Source organism: Balaenoptera physalus (assembly GCF_965194825.1).
Source record: "Balaenoptera physalus genome assembly, chromosome: 17".
NCBI classification, from domain to species: Eukaryota; Metazoa; Chordata; class Mammalia; order Artiodactyla; family Balaenopteridae; genus Balaenoptera; species Balaenoptera physalus.
This window is the reverse complement of record NC_138895.1, coordinates 29568773-29591595: the sequence shown is the minus strand read 5'-3', so window position 1 is coordinate 29591595 and position 22823 is coordinate 29568773. Positions and strand designations below refer to the sequence as shown.

The following is a 22823-nucleotide window of genomic DNA, read 5'->3' as shown; positions in this document are numbered from 1 at the left end:
AAGAAAAGATGCTGTTAATTTAGCCATTGAGAATACCTGTTCAGTCTAGGCTTAGGGATCAAACTGCTGTGTTTAACATAGAGACTGTGTAACTTAGCAGTAGCCTGCCTTTGGACAGCTTACTTAACTTTTGTTCACCTCGGTTTCTTCACCTGTAAAATGGAAATACTAATCATATCTATCTCCTGGGAAGTTGCTCCTTGGAAGAGTGGATTAATTAAGTAATATGTACACAGTACTTAACAAAGTGCTTGGGTCATGGTGACTAGTCAATAAATGCTGAGAGTTATGATGGTGAAGAGTATCCTTTGGAATACTAATGTTCTTGGGATCCCAGTACCTAGAATCCTGGGAGATTCCAAATATTCTGGGTAATGAAATATACAGGTTTAATTTTGATGTTTTTGTGACTTTAAAAATAACAACAAGGGTTATACAGGCTTGTTTTGCCTTTTAAATGAATCAGGCTTGTGTAAATAGATAAAAGTCAATCAGAAGATTAACTATGTGTGAAAACCCCAGGCAACATTGCTCAAAGTCACAGTCAGAAAATATTGGACTCTAATCCTGCAAGGTTCCTGAACACAAGTCAGGCATATCAAAGGTCCACAAATGAAGTAAAGAACAGGAATAACCATTTCTGGTCTGGAAGACTTTCGGTCCTGGGTGGAGACCCAAGGACAAGGAAGCCAAGCTACTTCCCTGTAATGCCTCAGACCCTTAATTATCAAACAAGGGTGTGATGACAGCCCATTTCTTCCTTGGAAATAGTTCCCATGTGTTCTTTCCTCTTCATACTCCTTAGCACTTCTTAGCCAGATACTCATCACCTTAGGACCAGATTCCTGCCGTCAGCTAACTGTTTACCTTTTGCGAGACTATTTCTTCCATTACCCTAATCCTAACCTAATTCTTTGCTTTTAGTAAGTTTCTTAAGCAATTAGCAAAAGTTTCTGAAAAGCAAGTCTTTCATCTCTCCTTCCATTCATTAAAATTCCTCATCACTTCATACATTCAATAGAAAATGCAGTATCTGGTTATCAAGATTGCAAAGGAATTTTTCTGTTTCCCTGAAGGCAATTCTTTTTGCTTTTAACATCTAGTTAAAGAATTAGATATTGTAAAAATGTGATAAGTACCCATAAAGTCAAAGTAATATAAATAAAAATTCTAATAAGAAATATTATGGAATTTAGCAGGCTAAATATAAAATTCATCTGGAAAATAAAACACAAGAATGATTAAGAAATTATTTTTTTTAAATAAGGGGGAATTTTTTCTTCTATAGTAAAGTGTATTCTTAAGTTATAGTAACTAAAACAGTCTGATATTCATGCAAAAATGGAACAATAGAGCTATTACACCTAACAGAGGGTTCAGAAACAATATATACATTGAAGTTTAGTAAATGATAAAGGTAGCATTTCATATCAGAGAGGAAAGAATTAACTATTCAGTAAATGGTTTTGTGCCAATGGCTATTCACTTGGGGAAAAAGTTAAATAATTGAAACATTTGTAACAAATATTTAAAAACAAACAAACAAAAACTGGAGATTAAGTATTACATGAAGATGTGGAAAAATGAAGGGCATGCAAACTAGTTAAGTAGCTTTTAGAGAAATTTGGTGGTTTTTATTAAAATAATTATCTTTACTAGAAAAATACTCCTACATATGTGCAAAGTGATATTTAGGAATATTTTGTTTAGCAGTTTTTGGGAAGAGTGAAAATTGCTAAGCACCTCAGGAAACTGATGATTAAATGATGGTACATTCATAACTATGCAGCAGTTGAAAGAATAAGGAAGATCTATGTTTGGAGATGGGAAAATATTTTCAAGACATATCAACTTAAAACATGTTGCTAAACTAAATGAACAGTATAATTCCATTTTTGTAAGCAAAACAAAACAAAATTTCACAAAACAAAACTGCATCATATATATATATATATTTAGCTGTATCTCTATCTATCTATCTATCTATCTATCTAGAAAATGGTCTGAGGTGATACAAGCCAAATTGTCAATGGTAGTTTTCCTGTAGTGTGTAATGAAAAGGGAGGAGAATTAATGAAAGCCAAGGAGAATTGGGCTTTATATGTATTTTTAAAATTAGAATGTTTTCATGCACAACTTGTGAATTAACTGGTTCTTTTTTGTGTGGTTGTTTTTATTTTGTAATTTTCTTTTTTATTGAAGTATGGTTGATGTACAATATAAGTTAAATGTGTACAGTACAATGATTCACAATTTTTAAAGTTTATACTCCATTTATAGTTATTATAAAATATTGGCTATAGTCCCCATGTTGTACAATATATCTTTGTATCTTATTTTATACATAATAGTTTGTACCTCTTAATCTCCTACCCCAGTATTACCCCTCCCCCTCCCTTCTCCCCACTGGTAACAACTACTTTGTTCTCTACATCTGTGAGTCTGCTTCTTTTTTGTTGTATTCACTAGTTTGTTGTATTTTTTAGATTCCACTTAGAAGTGATATCATACAGTATTTGTCTTTCTCTGACTTATTTCACTTAGTATAATGCCCTCCAAGTCCATCCATGTTGCTACGAATGGCAAAATTTCATTCTTTTTTATGGCTAAGTATTCCATTGTCTATATATACCACATCTTCTTTATCGATTCATCTGTTGATGGACTTAGGTTGTTTTCATATCTTGGCAATTGTAAATAATGCTGCTATGAACATTGGGGTGCATATATATTTTCAAATTAGTGTTTTTGTTTTTTTGGATATATACCCAGGAGTGGAATTGTTGGGTCTTATTATAGTTCTATTTTTAGTTTTTTGAGAAACCTCCATACTGTTTTCCAGAGTGGCTGCATCAATTTACATTCTCACCAGCAGTGTACAAAAGTTCACTTTTCTCCACATCCTCACCCACATTGTTATTTGTGTTCTTTTTATTGATGCCATTCTGACAGGTGTGGTTTGCATTTCTCTGATGATTAATGATGTTGAGTATCTTCATGTTCCTGTTGGCCATCTGCATTTCCTCTTTGGAAAAATGTCTATTCATTCTTCTGCCCATTTTAAAATAGGGTTGTTTGTTTTTTTGATGTTGAGTTGCATAAGCTGTTAATATATGTTGGATATTAACTCCTTATCAGTCATATTATTTGCAAATATCCTCTCCCATTCAGTAGGTTGTCTTTTCACTTTGTCATTGGTTTCCTTTGCTGTGCAAAAGCTTTTAAGTTTAATTAAGTCCCATTTGTTTACTTTCTTTTTTATTTCCTTTGCTTTAAGAGACAGATCCAAAAAAAACATTGCTGTGATTTATGTCGAAGGGTGCTCTGCCTATGTTTTCTTCTAGAAGTTTTATGCTTTCCGGTTTTACATTTAGGTCTTTAATCCATTTTGGGTTTATTTTGTATATGGTGTTAGAGGATGTTCTAATTTCATTCTTTTACTCACAGCTGTCCAGTTTTCTCAGCACCATTTATTGAAGAGATTGTCTTTTCTCCATTGTATACTCTTGCCTCTTTTTAAAAAAGTAACAAACTCTATGTGATGTGCTAACCCTATTTAGTACATTTCCCTCTGGCTGAGGAGCTATTGGGTAGCACCTGGCAGAGCAGACAAAGTGATAAATTGAATCAGAGACGTAGAGGAAGATGGTCTTCGCCTTTCTCACGTTATTCAAGATAACTTAGAAATGATAGCTTAAGTCTGTTAGAAATGATAGCTTATATCTTGTTGTTTCCTTATATTAATAGAATACTTTGCCCATCCTGTCTCATTAATTAAGAAATTGATGTGCTCCTCAGACAGGAAGAGCAAATTAGTAAGTTGGCTGAAGGGAAACCAAGACTCTGTGAACAAAAAGAGAAGCAATCTATTGTTTTTTTAGCATCTTTATTGGAGTATAATTGCTTTACAATGGTGTGTTAGTTTCTTCTGTATAACAAAGTGAATCAGCTATAGGTATACATATAGCCCCATATCCCCTCGCCCTTGTGTCTCCCTCCCACCCTCACTATCCCACCCCTCTAGGTGGACACAAAGCACCGAGCTGATCTCCCTGTGCTATGCGGCTGCTTCCCACTAGCTATCTATTTTACATTTGGTAGTATATATATGTCCATGCCACTCTCTCACTTCATCCCAGCTTACCCTTCCCCCTCCCCGTCCTCAAGTCCATTCTCTGAGTCTGCGTCTTTATGCCCCTAGGTTTTTCAGAACTTTATTTTTTAGATTCCATATATATGTGTTAGCATATGGTATTTGTTTTTTCTCTTTCTGACTTACTTCACTCTGTATGACAGTCACTAAGTCCATCCACCTCACTACAAATAACTCAATTTTGATTATTTTTATGGCTGAGTAATATTCCATTGTATATATGTGCCACATCTTCTTTATCCATTCATCTGTCAATGGACACTTAGGTTGCTTCCATGTCCTGACTATTATAAACAGAGCTGCAATGAATGTTGAGGTAAATGACTCTTCTTGAATTATGGTTTTCTCAGGGTATATGCCCAGTAGTGGGATTGCTGGATCCTATGATAGTTCTATTTTTAGTTTTTTAAGGAGCCTCCATACTGTTTTCCATAGTGGCTGTATCAATTTACATTCCCACCAACAGTGCAAGAGCGTTCCCTTTTCTCCACACGCTCTCCAACATTTATTGTTTGTAGACCTTTTGATGATGGCCATTCTGACTGGTGTGAGGTGACATCTCATTGTAATTTTGATCTTCTGCCCATTTTTGGATTGGGTTGTTTGTTTTTTTGGTATTGAGTTGAATGAGCTGCTTGTAAATTTTGGAGATTAATCTTTTGTCAGTTGGAGAAGCAATCTATTGAAGACATTAGAGGAGAAGAAGAAAACTGGTTGAAATTACAACAATCAAGCAAAGAGGATGATTAAGAGGAGCCTTGTGGGTGACAGCATGGTGATTTGGATGGATGTTTATACTCTGGATGTGTGCTTAGAGTAGTAGGATGATGACTAAATCTAACCTGGTTTTCTGGCTGGTGAGAAGATGCATCTTCCAAATGGAATGGAGCAGTGAAATGAACAGTAGCAATGATATGCATGTATTGGTTGATATATATCATCTTGGCGTGAAATTTCAGCATAATGTTAAATACTTGGCCTCTATTTTTATAGCAGCTGGTGTGGAAGTAGGGCCTGACTTTCTATTTACCCTAATCTAGCAGAAATGCCCATGTTCCAGGTGATAAGAATGTGTTCTCAGTACTCACTTGAGTTTGGTTAACACAACTTCTTTCTCTCTTAAATGGAGTTTTCTGCCTCCTTGAAAGGAGAGTGTCAGACTGGGCCAAACTAGGCCTTGGATTCCAAGTAGAAAGCTGATGGGAAAAAGGGTAATTGAATGAGGAAGAGAGGAAGCTTGGGGCCTCAACTTCATCCTTTGCCAACATCAGACCAGTCTAGTTAACAAGAATGGAGTTTGAAGTGTGTGATTTAAAGAATTTTGAGTTCCCTCTCTCCTCATGTAAGATCCAAGCTAAATCCTCCACACTTTCTCAGACTTTATCTGCTGGAGATCCATCTGGGTTAATTAGTTAACACTCCTGGAAATCAATTTGGTCCTAACATCTGGCTGAGGACAGATACCATGCTGAAAATTATTGTGACTGATGAATTTAAGAAGACAGGGTAAATGTATCTTATGAGTCACTCCTTGAAACCAGAGCCAAGGGCTAGCTCAGCTTTTGCTATAAAGCATGCATTTAGTAAGTACATGAATGAATGAATGAACAAAGAGCTCTGAGATTCAAAACATGGTTTTGGGTATCCATGAAATATTTCAGGGTAGAAGACGGAAATGCCTCTGCAGATTTTGGAAACAAGAAGAGCAGATTATTTAGAGGTCTTGACTGATTCTATTTAAGAAACTCCTTCTCCCCACATTTTTCCATTTCTCTCCTGCTGCAATAGAAACACATTCTAGGACCAGAAGGAGGTTTCCCAGGATTAGCTGTGCTCCCAGTGGAGCTTTGTGTGTTTGTAAACACCTAAGAGTTCATTATGATAGTAACTCCCCTTCTCTTACCAAGGAAGCTGGTCCAGGAAACAATGAGGTGGTTTAATGTCTATTTAAGTATAAGCAGAAAAGACATTTGAATGTTTAAGGTCTTAGAAAAAAATTAAATTAAGGGTTTATTTTTATTTGAAGTCATTCAAATACAATTAATTGTATTAAACTCACCTGTTGTTAGGTAGACGTGTCAATTGGTTTTGAAAGATGGACAAAATCTGGAAGATGAGGCAGTGGAATAAGGGATGAATTTCAGGATGCTTGTATAGAAGGAGGTCTGGAAAGTTGGAAGACTCAACTCCAAGGGTGGCATTTGAAAGGATACAATGAAAGTAAAAGAAGTTGGGGGACTTCCCTGGTGGCACAGTGGTTAAGATTCCATGCTCCCAGTGCAGTAGGCCCGGGTTTGATCCCTGGTCAGTGAACTAGATCCCACATGCATGCCGCAACCAAGGAGCCAGCCTGCCGCAACTAAGACTCGGTGCAACCAAATAAATAAATATTAAAAAAAAAAAAAGAAGTTGGGTTGATTTGTAACGGGAGAGACAGAAAGAAGGAAAGACTAAGAAATAGATATTGGCCTCAAATATCTATTTGATTTATGGATCATAAAGCAGATAAGTAAACAAGCAGTTAGGGAAGAAAATGAGCAGATGTATAGGAAAAAAGAGAGCTGGTTGACCAAGGAAATAAGAAAAGAATCAGAGGAGATTTAGGAGAGAAACTTGGTAGCAAAGTCAACAAGATGGAGTCTTTCACAAACACTAGTTGTCATTGAATCAGTGATGGAATTCTTACCTCTCACCCAGGTTTGATTCTTAACAGGACACTTTATCCTACCCACCAGTGTTTCAAATATGACTTAAAATAGTGCAGATAGGGAGTTCCTTTGTTGTCTAGTGGTTAGGATTTGGTGCTTTCACTGCCGTGGCCCAGGTTCAATCCCTGGTCGGGGAATTAAGATCCTGCAAGCTGAGTGGTGCGGCGAGAAAAAAAAAAAATAGTGCAGATAATCAGTTTTACTTTCTTTCTATATGATTAAAGTGATACATTTTACATATTGACTTAAAAAAATTTTTTTTTATTTAAAAAAATTTATTTTTTATTTTTTATTTTTTTAATGCTATTCTTGTCTGCTTACATTCTTTTTATTTATGTATGTATGTATGTATGTATGGCTGTGTTGGGTCTTCGTTTCTGTGTGAGGGCTTTCTCTAGCTGTGGCAAGTGGGGGCCACTCTTCATCGCGGTGCGGGGGCCACTCTTCATTGCGGTGCGTGGGCCTCTCACTATCGCGGCCTCTCGTTGCCGAGCACAGGCTCCAGACGCGCAGGCTCAGTAGTTGTGGCTCACGGGCCGAGTTGCTCCGCGGCATGTGGGATCTTCCCAGACCAGGGCTCGAACCCGCGTCCCCTGCATTGGCAGGCAGATTCTCAACCACTGCGCCACCAGGGAAGCCCCATATTGACTTTTAATGCAGTATTTGGCCTACAAATAATGAAATTAAGTGTGAATTTGGATTTGGATTGGATACTTCCTAGAGTAATAATACTAGAGGCAAATCAAAGACATGTTTAATTTTAGGAAAATACACTGATTTAAAATCAATCATTTTATTTTGTTTTATTACTTTTTCTAATTTATTCAATGATTATTATTTTTTATTATATGTTTCAGGTGTACAGCATTATAGTTCAAGCTACGTATGTATACACTGCAGAGTGATCATCACCACAAATCTAGTAACTGTCTACTACCATACAGTTAACCTCCTTCACTTATTATATTTCCTATTGTTTCCTTTAAAATTATAAGAAAATGATGAATGCTATAAACGCCACGACTATTTTTAAATGAAATAAATTTAAATGCCTTGTTTCTTGAAAATTTTAATTCACAGTTTATGCAAAAATCATTTTCATTTGGCTGCTGACTTGGTAAATATTTGGAACATAAATTCAAAATATGGATACAAAGATTTTTTAACATATTCTGCTTACTCAAATCCTTAAATTCCCTGTATCATCTGACTTCTACAGCTTAGAGACGGTTCCAGATTGACACAGATCCTCAATTTAGGTGACTTTATCTTGAGAGACTTCAGCAAATCCAGACTTAATGGACCTCTAATAAACATATGGATTAAATGTAGAAATGAGTAAGAGAGAGAGAAAATGTAGTTTAGTTTCAAAATAAATAGCATTTTGAAGACTCAACTGTTCTATTCAGGGATTTTTTTAGATAAAAATATTAATCTTATGAATCTGGTTATATTGAGCTGGGACATCAGGATCAAATATAAATTAAAAACTGGGCTTGCACTGTCTGTATGAGGCTGTTTGTTTATAAGTCAGGAATTTCAGTGTCTGCAAACATCTCATATCATTTCTTATTTTATGATTTAAAAATTTTTCATAGTTCTTGCTAATTAAAAACACCGTTCTGCCTATGTTAGTCAGTTCTGGTCTTCCAAGGTGCTAAGCAGATGCTAAGACAGAATTAGAAATGTAAGAGATTTACTAGGGGAAAAGTATTGTGAAAGATGAAGTAGAGAGGGGAAGGAGTAGTCAGGGAGAGCCTTCAAACAACGATGCAGGTCTGACTGTGGAAGGAGAGGAGGAAAAGTGGGAGGGTTAGGTAGGAAGAGCCTTCGAGCCCAGCACAGCTCTGAGAAGGCCTTGGCTAGGCCAGTGGTGGAGCCCTGGAACAAAGATTACCCGCTGAGGACTCCTGTGTTGGGCAGAAAGGGCCCAACTCTAGTATTCCTAGCAGGCTCAGACTTGGGGGGAGCAGCCTGTGGAGAGTGTTGCCTCAGCAGACCCCGAGGATGTGGCCACTGGAAGTGTCAACCAATACACACTTTGCAGAAGGTTTTCTCTTGAAGGAGGAGCTGAGTGGCACAGCCCTGTGGCTGCCCAGTGGGAAAGAAGAACCCACAATCTAGACAGGGAACAGATAAACTGGAATCTTTTGGTTCAAGTCATTTTGTCTACTCTCTTGTAATAATAATAATAATAATAATGGTAATAATAATAATATCTCCCATGGGTATAGCATGGTACAAATTACAAAGTGCTGTAATATAATTTTCTGGTTTTATCATCCTGACTTCACAAATGAATGGGGCTGAGAGAGGTTAAGTAACATTGCCCAAATTCATTTTTATCAGAGCTATGACTTTCTTCACTAAACCACAGCTGCTTCACTTTCATGCAGATGTAATCGCAAATACTTGATTTTTCTACTCTTTTGGTAAAATATAACATACTGACAAAAAATTAAACGTAACTTGTATGCACATTCCAGTGAATAATTATTAAGTAAGTACCTGTTTTACTGCCAATAGAACCTTACTAACATGCCGGAAGTCCTGATATGCCTCTTCCCAGTCACAATCTCATCTTTTTCTGGAAAGGGAACTTTTGGGGGAGCAAAACCTGGAAAAAACTCCGATGTCTATCCATGGGTGAATGGGTAAACAAACTGTGGTACCTCCATACAAAGGAATATACCTATTAGCAGTATAAAAACTACCTATTGATATACACAACAGAAATGGCTCTTAAAATCATTATCCTAAGTGAAAGAAGCCAGACAAAATGATACATACTGTAAGATTCAGTTATATAAATTCTAGAAAATGCAAACTAACCTATAGTGACAAAAAAAACAAACAAACAGGTTATAGGTTGCCTGAGACTGGAGTCAATAGAGGGATAGACTATTAAGGGGCATCAGACAACTTTTGGGGAGTTGCAAATATTCTGTGTCCATCTGTAGAAACTCATTGAATTGTACACTAAAAAGGATGCATGTATTATAATTATAACTGCAAAATGTTGGAGGGGAAAACCCTCTTTAATGACAACAACAAAAATCTCCGACTATTATTGTATATTTATCTAGTTTTCCCTCTGTTTCTGTCAAGTTTTGATTTTTGTATTTCGAGATTTTTATTATTTGCTTACAAATTTAAACAGTGTGGCATCTTTGTAAAAATTGAACCTTTTATCAATGTAAAATGACTTTATCTCTGGTAATGCTTTTTGCTTAAGAGCGAATTTTGCCTAACATTAATATAGCTACATCTGCCATGTTGTTTGTTAGAATTGCATAGTATATCTCTTTATGTTCCTTTCTTTAATATTTTTCTTTTTCTATATTTTAATACAATTTTTAAAGGTTACTTCCCATTTACAGTTATTACAAAATATTAGCTATATACCCCGTGTTTTACAATACATTCTTGAGCTTATCTTATACCCAATATAATACAATACATTCTTGTACCTCCTGCTCCTTCACCCCTATATTGCCCTCCCCCCAAAACTGGTAACCACTAGTTTGTTCTCTACATCTGTGGATTTGCTTTTTTTTTGTTATATTCTCTACTTTGTTGTATTTTTTAGATTACACATATAAGTGATATCATACAGTATTTGTCTTTCTCTGTCTTACTTATTTCACTTAGCATATGCCCTCCAAGTCCCTCCATGTTGCTACAAATGGCAAAATTTTATTCTTTTTTTTATGACTGAGTAATATTCCATCATCTATACATACCACATCTTCTTTATCCATTCATCTGTTGATGGAGACTTAGGTTGCTTCCATATCTTGGTAATTGTAAATAAAACTGCTATGAACATTGGGATACATGTAACTTTTCAAATTAGTGCTTTTGTTTTTTGGATATATACCCAGGAGTGGATTTGCTGGATAATATGGTAGTTCTATTTTTAGTTTTTTGAGAAACTTTCATACTGTTTTCCACAGTGGCTGCACCAATTTACTTTCCCACCAACACCGTACAAGGGTTTCTTTTTCTTCACATCCTTGCCAACATTTGTTATTTATGTTATCATCTTTTTGATGATAGCCATTCTGACAGCTGTAGGGTGATATCTCACTGTGGTTTTGATTTGTACTTCCCTGTGTTCTTTTCTTTAAACTTATCCTTATGTAAAAAGCACATCGTTTTTAGAAACAAGTCTGACAATCCCTGTCTCGTAACTGAAGCATTAAGTCCATTCACATTCTTAAAAGATGACTTTTATGGGTATGGAATTCTGGATTGGCAATTATTTTATTTCTACACATATCATACAATCATACTACTGATTTCCAGCTTCTATTGTTGCTCTTAAAACCATACATTTTTGAGTAAGATTTTTATACCTGATACCAACACACTGCAGCAAGAACAAATCAGGCATTTGTGAAGGGAAGTTAACCTGTCCTCTTAACTCAGCTGTGGTTCTAGCATCCTATGTAGTACAATGAATCCTGTTGGGCAAGCTTATCTCTGGTTGTCCAGATAGTTCCATTTTCACCTTAACTTACACTCTCCTCCAGCTCAGGGATGTTGGATTAAGGAAGGTGGTGGTAGATGAGCTGTGGTGTGGGGTTTTTCTCAGGGGAGCCCATAAAACAGAATGCATCATACATTACATTCCCCAGAGCCTGTGCTCACATGTTGGATTTGACCTTCATAATAAACCCCAGTGGGGCAAATATTTTTACCTGTTTCCTCTTATAGACATGGAAACTGAGACCTGGATAGGTTAAGGAATTTGCTGGAGGTCACGCCTGCTACAAGCTTGCTTGGTGCTATTCTAAAACACTGCTGGGATCTTAGGGATTTATTTTTAGTTTCAGTAGAGCTATGGGTTATATGTTGGTCTGTAGCAGCACTGTCCAAAAGAAGTATAAGGTGAGCTGCATATGTAATTTAAAATTTTCTGGTAGCCATGTTAAAAAGTAAATGAAGCATGAAAAAAAAAACCTATATCTGTATCATTCTTTTGATAATCTACCTTTTTTCTTGTGCCTGTTTTAAGAGAGTTGCATTTTCTTTGGTGTTTTGCAGTTTCATTATGACATTTCTAAATGTGGTTTCATTTATTGAATCTGTTTTACTGAGTTCTGGAAAATTATCCACTATTACCTTAATTATTACCTTTAATTATTACCTCTGTCCTTATCACTTTTCTGAATTTGTCCCCTTCTGGAACTCTGATTAAAAGTATGTTAACTCTTCTCTCTATCATCCATCTCTTAACTCTACAACGTATTTTCCAACTTTTTGTCTCTGTATGCTGAATTCTAGTTAATTTTCTGGTCTATTTTCCAACTCACTAAATCTTTTCCAGCTGTATCTCATTATCTCTTCACCCCTCAACTAAGTTATTATGCTTGTCTCTTATGTTTGTTTCTTTTATACTATTTCTTTCTTTCTTTTTCAAATTTGCTAGGTTTATTTTTATAGTTTCCTTTCCTTGTAGGAATTTTCATTTTCTTTAATATCTTTAAGCAGAGTAAGCATACTTGTTTTATTTCTGGATCTGATCATCTCAACATCTCAAATATTTTGGGATCTGTTCTGTAACTTTATTTTGCTGCTGATTATTTTTCATGGTGCCTTATTTTCTTGTGTATTTTTACTTTATTATTTTTATTGTGGACTACTCAATATTTCTTGAAAAATTACTTTTTTTATGATTCTTTGAGGCCTAAGATTAAGGTGCCTTCCTGCAGTGACAATCTGCATTTCCTTCTGCAGACCCCGTGGGCACTACTAATTTGGTAATGCCACCAACCAAGTTTATGGCTTGAAATTGACTGACTGCCCAAATAATATAACCCAAACTTTGGACCTATCCCAGGATAAGGTTGTGGTGACCACAACTTCTCAGGAACTTTCTCTGCCCTCTTATCTTTTTCCTCCATTTACACTGTATCATGGCATTAACCTTCTCTACAGTCACCTGAGGGATGTGTATGGGGTTGGGGTAGCGGACTTATTTCTGATTAGTTTTTGCCCTGAAATAAGCCCCATGGTACCTAGCTTAATGAGGGGAGGGTCTCATCATAAACCTACCACCTGGAGTGGACTCTCTGCCATAACTTCTGACTGTTTCATCTCCTGAGTCCAAATTTACTGAGTTCAGCAAATGCTCTCAAGGCTTCAAGAGAAGCTTCATCCTTTCATTTATTTCTCTGGTTCCCAATTTCCTTTAGGTTTCAACTTGATAGTCTCTTACTATTTCGTTAAATATTTATTCTTTTAAGAGGATTAAAAAAAAACTTACACAGTATTTTATTTGTTTCCAGCAAGAGTTTTGTCCAAATCTAGTTTGTTGTTTACTGGAAACAGAAATGTTTTTTTCTTAGTCCTATGATAGGAATCATAACATGAAAGTTAACTAATGGAAATGATTAGAACACATCTTTGAACATGGAAGAATAATACAGTGTGGAAAAGCACCACACTGTTTTGCAGTGCATAAGAAAAATAAGTTTGGCTTGGGATGTGAGGCATTTATTTCCTTTTTCAAGATACGATTTTGCAGCCTCAAAACTGGTTAGACTGTGTTACCCAGTGGAATTGTCTAACTCTTCACTTTATCCTTAAAAGACTCCAATCCCAAAGCAAATATGTCTTAGTCCACTTAAGCTATTATGACAGGAAACCACAGACTGGGTGGCTTATAAACAATAGAAAATTATCTCTCACATTTCTGGAGGCTGTAAGTCCAAGATTAAGGCACCTGTAGATTTGGTGTTTGGTGAGAGTGTGCTTCTGTTCATAGACAGCTGTCTACTTGCTGTGTCCTCACATGGCAGAAGGTACAAGAGATCTCTCTGAAGACTCTTTTAGAAGGGCACTAATCCCATTCAGGAGGGCCCCACCCACATGACCTAATCATCTTCTGAAGACCTACCTCCTAATACCATCACATTGGGCATTAGGATTTAACAAATAAATTTGGGGGGAACAAAAACATGAAGTCTATAGCAGTATGAAACACATGGATGCCTATGGATGGTCAGTTATACAATGGAGGGTCACATCTTGAATAGAAGGGTTAGGAAATACTCCACCCTGTTTAATCTATAATTTTCTCTACTGCTTGAAACTTGTTGAAAGACATGGAATTTTAGGATAAAAAGAGAAATTTTGATTTCATGGTTTATTTTGAAACTTATTATCAAATACATCATTCCTGGGACATGGTAAGTTTGGAATAGACCACAAAAATAATTAATGCTAATAGATACTAAAATAAAGTCTACAGAGAAACAAGAGAGTTGGTTTTTCACTCCCATTCCATGTTAATTAATAAGATTAGTTAGAAGGGTATCATCTACTGTGATTTGTCAACTAGTAGTAGACAGACTTAAAGACCAATTTCTTACTTGAAATATGGGTGAAATAAACATTAGGAGAAATAAAGTTTCAATTTTTTCATCATGAATGTGACGTTAAAAAAATAAGTTCATATTTGCATTGCAATGAGGACTCCTGCGAGAGAATGTCAGTCTATAATGAGTGGTAAAATAAGACAAGGTGCTAAAACTTACAATGCCATATTAGTAAAGCTCAGTATCTGTTTCCCAGAAAAGAAGAACATTCAAGCCACTGTTTTTTGGTGAGGAGAGAGACAATAAATATGGAAGTCATCAATTCCAAATAACCCACTTTTTAAGATCTTCCTGCCACTTCTGACATTATATGTTAAAAAAATACTTCCAAGAATGTAAATAGAATATTTCCTGTATTTCAGCAGCCAATAGAATATTTCCTGTATTTCAGATATGTTTACTGGTATCTGTAGCTTTACTAAGACAAAAAGTCAATATATCAACATGAAATTGGGTAGCATGAGGTCTGCAGATTGTTAGAAACTGTACCTTTCAAACATCAGCCTTTGTTAGTATTTACCAAATTAATCTTTGGGAGATAATTCGGGAGAACCCCTGTCATATTTTAAAGTTCTAGTTTTAAAATATTAACTCATTACAAAATTAAAATAAATGGGACACTGTTGAGTGATTTGTAGACACACAGTTTGATTACGGCTCTTTAGAAGACTAACAAACCTGAGGAATTGGCTAATTTGAAGATATTGCTAATATAGCAGCCTTCTATATATTGATCAATGAAAATTTAGGAATATACTTAATCATATTGGGCCTTAATTCTTTTCACAGAAGTTCCTAGTAGAATAGATGATAACTTGGTAATTCCTTATTCAGGATGTTACAAATCTGTAAGCTTCATGTGCTGTGCTAATCTGATATACTTAGTTCATTTTTTTTTACCAACCAGAAATTATTTTTTACTGGGCACATTTAGTAGAAGGACTTTTTCTTTAAGTTTCCATCAACCAATGATAAGGGCAGTTGAGGCATCAGGTCCAGAGAAGCTGGGGTTTCCTGCTTGAGCTCAGGCTAGGGTTACAAAGCACTGAAGATTTATTGTCTCAAACAGGCTCAAGAATATCTGGTCATTGTCATGCAGATTCTTATTATGTTGTTTGTACATGTCTAAAAATAGACAATTTATTTTTTTTTACCATGTCTTACTTAACTTTTCTCATATTTTCTTTCTTTTCTCTCTTCATTTCCCCTTTCCTGGTGAACTGATGATGAATAAGGCTAGGTTCTTCAACTGCTAGTCAGTCCTCCTCTCCCAGACCCAGGGTTGAGCTCACAATCACAGCATCAGGTGCCACTGTGGATGGAGGAGACTCAAGTGAGCAGATGAGCCCTTTCTAAGTCTCACCATAAATTTCCAGATTGCTGAACTACTGCCCACTCGTTACCCCGGTTACAGCCCACACACTCTGTCTCCTCACACTCATAGATGTTCCTCAATAAAACAAAGTTCATTATTACCAAAGGAATTTTTTTTTTTGCTTCTCCCTTGAAGGAACAAATTATTCTTGCATTGAACTTGCTGCCTACTCACGCCCAGTCTCCTTTTGTGCCTTCCATGTCTCCAGCCCCGCTCCCTTTGCATTCCCTCTGCACTGCTGAACTTAACAGATTTCCATCTGTGGAGCAGCAAACCAAGGCGGGGCAGCAATACAATAGACCTTCTTTGGGAAGGACAGAGAGAGGCATCTGGTTTCCCTCCTGGATGCAGCCTGCTTCACTCATTTTACAGCTTTCACAAACTCCCAGCCTTTGTGCTTCCAGACCTATATATATTTTAAAAGGTTATTGATGTAAAAACATCAAGCCATACTAAGTCAAATTTCTTCTGGCTAAAAAAAGTTTGTGATGCTAAGGGCAAAAATAAACCTTTACTAGGCTTCCACAAACATTAATTATTTCGGGAATAGAAAAGTAATGCCAATAGGTGAAGCTGAGTGGATATAAGACAATAAGGAATGGGGAGGTCAGTGAGGCACTAGATCGCTAGTCTTATCTAAAAGGGGTCAGGGACTTCCCTGGTGGCACAGTGGTTAAGAATCCGCATGCCAGGCTTCCCTGGTGGCGCAGTGGTTGAGAATCTGCCTGCCAATGCAGGGGACACGGGTTCGAGCCCTGGTCTGGGAAGATCCCACATGCCGCGGAGCAACTAGGCCCGTGAGCCACAACTACTGAGCCTGCGCGTCTGGAGCCTGTGCTCGGCAACAAGAGAGGCCGTGATAGTGAGAGGCCTGCGCACCATGAAGAAGAGTGGCCCCCGCTTGCCGCAACTAGAGAAAGCCCTTGCACAGAAACGAAAAAACTAAATAAATAAATTAATTAAAAAAGAAAAAAAAAAAAACCAATGCAGCCAAAAATAAATAAATAAATTTATTAAAAAAAAAAAAAGAATCCGCCTGCCAAAGCAGGGGACACAGGTTTGATCCCTGGTCTGGGAAGATCCCACATGCTGAAGAGCAACTAAGCCTACGCGCCACAACTATTGAGCCTGCGCTCTAGAGCCTGTGAGCCACCGCTACTGAGTCCGCGTGCCACAACTACTGAAGTTTGTGTGCCTCGAGCCCGTGCTCTGCAACAAGAGAAGCCACCGCAATGAGAAGCCTGTGCACCACAGAAAAGAGCAGCCCCTGCTTGCCACAACTAGAGAAAGCCCGCACGCCATAATGAAGACCCAATGCAGCCAAAAATAATAAATAAATAAAACTAAATTAAAAAAAATAATAAAAGGGGTCAAAGCCAATTGTAAAATGGCCAAGACAAATTTTTCAAGGACCAGATTCTGCCGATGAAGCCATCAGTTTGCAAAACATTTGAATATTTATATGACATGTACCCAAAGCTAAGTTTTAATAATATACGCTAAGTATTTCTGTGCATCTATAATGCATGCCATCACCAGCCCAGGAAACCAATGTTTGTGCTGATGTGCCATCTACAACGTCTATATCCAAATTAACTCTGTGTAAAGAAGTGAGCTCCCCAAGGCTCCAGCTGAATTTCTGTTCTGGTTTCTCCAAGTCAAGCAAACAAGCTGACTGTTTGCATTAATTTTCCAGTAGAACTGTGGTCTGCAAGCAAGGTCTGCTGCTTTCTCCAGGGGCAGTGCTGTCCCCCAGCGTGATGATCTATTACATGTCTAGAGAAGATAGACTTGAAATACTGTTACTCGAAAGAAACTGATGGTTCAGAAGTGCTGCTGGAGCACAAGGAGAAAAGAGTTTGTTCATGTTCCATTGTTACGGAAAATACTTAAGGTGCCTAGTCAATCAGGTAGAGAAACAACTTTAGATTTTAGATACATAAATCAGAAAAAAAAAATGCCATCACTCCAGTCCTATATTTTTGGATTCTAGACATAATTACCTGAAACCAAGATCACGCTGCAGGAGTGGGAGGCCTCATCTCCCCAGCCTTGAAGTGCAGGAATAACTATAAGGCCTCCAGAGAGCCCTGCGCATTCGGGACCACTCTGTCTTTGTCTTAAAAGAGACAAGCCAAATAAACAAGGGCCCTTGGAAACAGAAAAAAAAATTTTGGGGGGAAAATACTTTTAGAAAACAAATATCTAACCTAAACTTTCCTGCTTTCCATTTTATTCTCTCACATTCATTCATGAAACTTAACTTTAAACCAGAGGATGTTTGCATTCAGGGAAAGAGAGATCATGCCAAGCTTTGCCCGCATCTTGTCCTCTCCATTTTGGGACAGACTGTGGCTGTGAAGCATACAGTTTGCCCTTCTTTTGACTATTCTGGCCTGATTCTGGGATCGCCCAGTAACCCAGGCTTTTGGCCCCATTGAGCTTTCTTTTAATTTGGTCCAGTTCAGGCTTCCCTGACTGAACCAGAGGGAAGACAGCTGCTGCCTTCTCCTTCAACTGTTGCTTAGCTTTGAGGATGAGATGTTTGCAGACCTAAAAAGATTTCTTGGATACCAAAGGTTAAACAAAAGTAGCAGGATAAAATTCTTGTCTCTTCTGTTAAAATAAAAAAAAAGAAAGAAAATATTAACACATACAAAGTAGTTTAAAAACAGCATTTGATGTTGCCAGTATGGAGCATCTAATAGGATAATGAATCCTCAATTATCCCACAAGCATATACAATTCAGATGATAAATGCATTCACTGGTACTCCTGACCTTAGGATAATAGTTATATTTATTAAGCATCCACTAGTGTCAGCCCAAAATATATATTAACTCATTACATCTAAAAACAACTCAAGAAGGCAGATATTATTACAAACATCTTCATTTTAGGGGTGGGAGAATTAAGGTACAAAAAGACAGAGTAAATTGCCTAAGGTCCAGCAGCTAGCAAGTGCCAGCACTAGGAATTTAACTCAAAGTTTCTGTTCTTTCCACTTAGACATTCCACAGCCTCAAAGGATCAAGGGGTCTTAATCCCTGCAAGAGGCCCCATACTTGCTCCATGAATGCAAAGCATGAGCCCTGACCCCAGCATGACTGTTGCTCAACCTCACCGAGTTCGCATGCAGGCTGTCTCAGTTTTCCTTTAGGGACAAGAAAATGAATGTTGTGTGAAATAAAGCTCACAAAAATCCCCCAAACTCAACAATATCTGGTCTCTGTTTTCTCTTGGGAAGGAAACTGATGATTTATAGCCACACAGGTGGGGGTTTTCAGGCTTTAGAGAAGGGGAAGGGAAAGAGGGGTGAGGATATACTTCCATAAAAACACCCATCATAGCTGTGTATCAGCACAGCTGTCCTGGAGAGACAACATGCAAGTGTCTGGCTCAGTGCCTGTGTACAATAAGTGCCTGATAATTGGTGAATGCTCTCCTAACGGTCGAACAGTTCTGTTCTGTGGGGGAGGGGAGGTGGAGAGGGATTCAAGACTCTGGCAGGATTGTCTAAAAGCATGGATTATCAACTCTTTCTTATCCAACTCTCAAGTGGGAGCTTTGCTCTTAAGTCTTATTTAATATCTCACCTCCTCTCTTAAATTATTCTCATGTAGCCAAGGCAACAAAATTTAACATTCTCATTTTACCCTTTCTCTTTGGTCCAGCCTATCTGACCTCTTCTGTTCAGTTTCCCAGTCACCGCCCCCCCCCAAAGATTAACACTGTTTTAATTACTACCCCACTAATCTGGAAAAGCTGAGAAAGCCAGTCAAAAAGTCTTCAAGAAGGTACAGCTCTTTTCATTAGTACTATTATTCAGTGAGGGAGCCTATTAATTCCAAGAATATTCCTGAAAGAATTAAAGTTGCCAAACAGATGCATAGGTTCAGGAATAAAAGACAGAAGATGTGAAAAATGTAGCACAGTTCCTGGTCCAGAGAACAGACTGAACAAACGTTAGTTGTCTTTCTCCACAAAGTCCTACTCACTAAACTTATGAAAATATTAAAAGAGGTGATGTGTATTCAAATGTGTTCTAGAGAGTAAAGCTCGACGAAAGTAACCTATTCTTAATACAATTCTGTGGTTGAAAGTTAACTCATGGCCTCTCCTCGTTGCAGTCACCTGCCAACCCTCTCATGCCACTTCTCCTCAATCCTCGAGGTTTTGGGTCACTCTGTCTTACTTTGCCCCGGTCACATTGACCATTGTAGTCTTTAATAGTCACATTGATGATCCTCCCAGGACCTTAGTCTCTTGGTTCCTTGACTTCTTCCCTCCTGTTATCTTGCCCTCCACCCTCCCTTAGACACTTACTTTACAATCTCAGTTGTAACCATCCTGCTCTCTCCTGCCCCCTTCTCTTTTCAGCTGCTTCATTTACTGTCCCCCATCCAACCATCCATTGACTCACTAGGATCCAATGTCCTTCACCGCCTCATGCCTTCACTTACCCAGATTAACTTCCAGAGCAAACCATTTCAACTAGTCCCTAGGATATTCCTTCAAACCCTCTGTCTCTCTCTTGTGTACTGAGTTCTTGGAAGCCTCCTTTCTGTCCACACCTCCACCCAGGCTCTTAACTACTCACTGTGCTACCACCGGAATGCTGTGAAAAAGGAAAAAGGCATATGTGACTCAGTAACATTCAATGAAGTAATTACATCGTCATGTTCATGACAAATTACCCAGCAAGAGTGCTAACGTTATGATCTCAGCTACAGTTTTCCTCTGGGAGAGGAAAGGGTCCCCCAGGTTTCTCCAAGTGGTCAGTTGTAAATCCTAACCTGGCTGATTGCAGGGTGTTAGCTGCCACCTTGGCCTTTCCTCTGAGGTTTACAGGTGGGTGTGGGAGAAGGTTCAAAGCAGAGGAAACACATCTAAAGGCTCTGACGAGGGAAAGAGCCTCTTGTATTGTTGTGTTTCCGGAAGGGAAAAGTGGCCATGGTGACTGAACAGCCAGGAGGAGAAGGAATAAAAAAGTATAACTCTGTAGGTGTGAATCGGTCCTGCAGGCATCACAGGCCATGGTTAGAAATTTAGACTGGTTTCTGTGTGTGGTAGAAAATCCTTGGATAGAGTTGTCTAAAATTCTAAACTGATTAGTCTGGCTGCTGTGTGAGGAAATGATTTATAAGGACCAAAGCAGATGTTAAAGAGAAATGAGGAAGCTATTGTAGGAAACCAGGTGAGAAATTATGGCACTTGGACTGGGGCCCTGAGCAACGGAATGGAGAAGAGAATTGCCAACTATTTTAGGGGCAGAAATGACCAGATGTGTGTGATATATTGGATGTAGGGAGTGTGAGAGAAAGAAAGGATTCAAGGATAATTCTTAGGGTTTTTGGCTTATGCCGTGGATGTGAAGACTGAGACAAGCAAATGTTGGGAGGAGGGCACACAATCAAGAATGGGTTTTGTTTTGTTTTGTTTTATTTTTATTTAATTAATTTATTTTTAAGTTTGAAAATTTTTTTTAATTGAGGTACAGTTGATTTAAAATGTTGTGTTAGTTTCAGGTGAAAAGCAAAGTGATTTAGTTTTATATATATATAAAACATATATATATATATGTTTATTTATTCTTTTTCCAATTCTTTTCCATTATAGGTTATTATAAAATATAGAGTATACTTCCCTGTGCTATACCGTAGGTCCTTGTTGGTTATTTATATATAGTAGTGTGTATATGTTAATCCCAAATTTCTAATTTGTCCCTCCCCACCTTTCTCCTTTGGTAACCATAAGTTTGTTTTCTATGTCTGTGAGTCCGTTTCTGTTTTGTAAATAAGTTCATGTGTATCACAGATATGTTAAGTTGGAGAGACATGTAGGACCTGCAAATGATGATACCAGTTGGCAGTTGCATTTATAAGACTGAAACTCAGAGAGGCAGTTAGACTGGAAACACCAAGTTGGGCATCAATGGTGTGTAGAAGGCACTTAAAGCCACAGGAAAGAGTGAGATAACTTAGGTGGAAAACTGTAGAAGGAAGACCTCAGAGCCCCGGATCAAGCGTGACAAACACCAACTTTGAAAGGTTAAATGTAGAAGGAGAACTAACAGCAGACACAGAAAAAGAACCAAGAGAGGAGATAACCTGCAGAATCTGCTTGAGTTACTAGAAAGGACACGTGATGGCATTTAAGCTCCTGTTTCTGAAGAACAGAGAGACACGTGCTCACTAAAGTCTGAGCTTTCTTCTAATATGGTTTCCCCACATACTCCACATCTCCTAGGCCTGACTCCAAATTAAACTGAGAGATACACTTTTAGATATTTAGTCTAAGAAAGAGAATTTGTGGGGCAAAGAGGTAGGGAACCACAGCCTGAAGATTGTCAAAAAAGAGCAAAAGAAATTATATTTTCCATCATCTCTCTGTGCCCTAGTCTCCTATTTTTACTTTCAGGAAAACATGATTTCTGTCTTTTCTTATTCTTAATTCAAAAAGAAAAAAGTGAGAGGGAGGAAGAAGAGGAGAATAGTACAGAGAAGTTGAACTAAATGATAATTTCTTGACTAGATTATATATTTATAATTCATAATCAAATCAAGAAGATTGTCTTTGCCACTGTTATTAATTCACTGAATATTATTAGTACAAACATTGCACTGAGCATCTTTTCTGGGATATATGGAATTCTTAAATAAAGTTGCAGGAAAACGGAAAACAAATAGCCTCTGGGAACCATCTGAAAGTGCTAGGAAAAGATGTCTAGCTCAGCGGCATACACTGAACTCAACGTAATGAGGTATACTGATGATTCAACAAGTAGGCAAGTATTCTCTGTCCTTCAATGACCTTTTTTTCTCTATTTTTCCTCCACCTTCCTAGAGCAATATCTGATTAATAATGAGAAACTGGACATTTCTCTGGGCCTGGGAATGGAGCCAGTAGTTTTCTATGCAAGATGTCATTGAGACAGTCTGGGATCTGCGAACAAAGAAAATAGGAGTAAGAGCGAGAAAGTGGAGAATCGATGGTCTGGAGTCTATTGGGAATTGCGTAAGTGCCACTGCTCTTAGTTTGCTTATATTCTGGATTGGCTGTGGCAGTTCGGCAGAGTAGTCAAATATAAAGGGGTCAGGGACAGCCTAAAGAGAAATCCATGTTGGTTTTATGTTTTAGGGTATTTTGTTGTTTGTTTGTTTTAACAGAAAATTTGTTTCCATGTAGTCCTTGTAGTGGAC

The 22823-nt window shown here is 37.6% G+C and overlaps 1 long non-coding RNA gene across 1 annotated transcript; it reads left to right on the top strand.

Moving 5' to 3' along the window:
- The first annotated feature begins 1652 nt into the window (after window positions 1-1652).
- Window positions 1653-18461, top strand: LOC309647022. Its single transcript, XR_014255736.1, has 2 exons — window positions 1653-11754; window positions 15482-18461. It is a non-coding gene; the product is annotated as an uncharacterized lncRNA (long non-coding RNA).
- Window positions 18462-22823: the final 4362 nt, after the last annotated feature.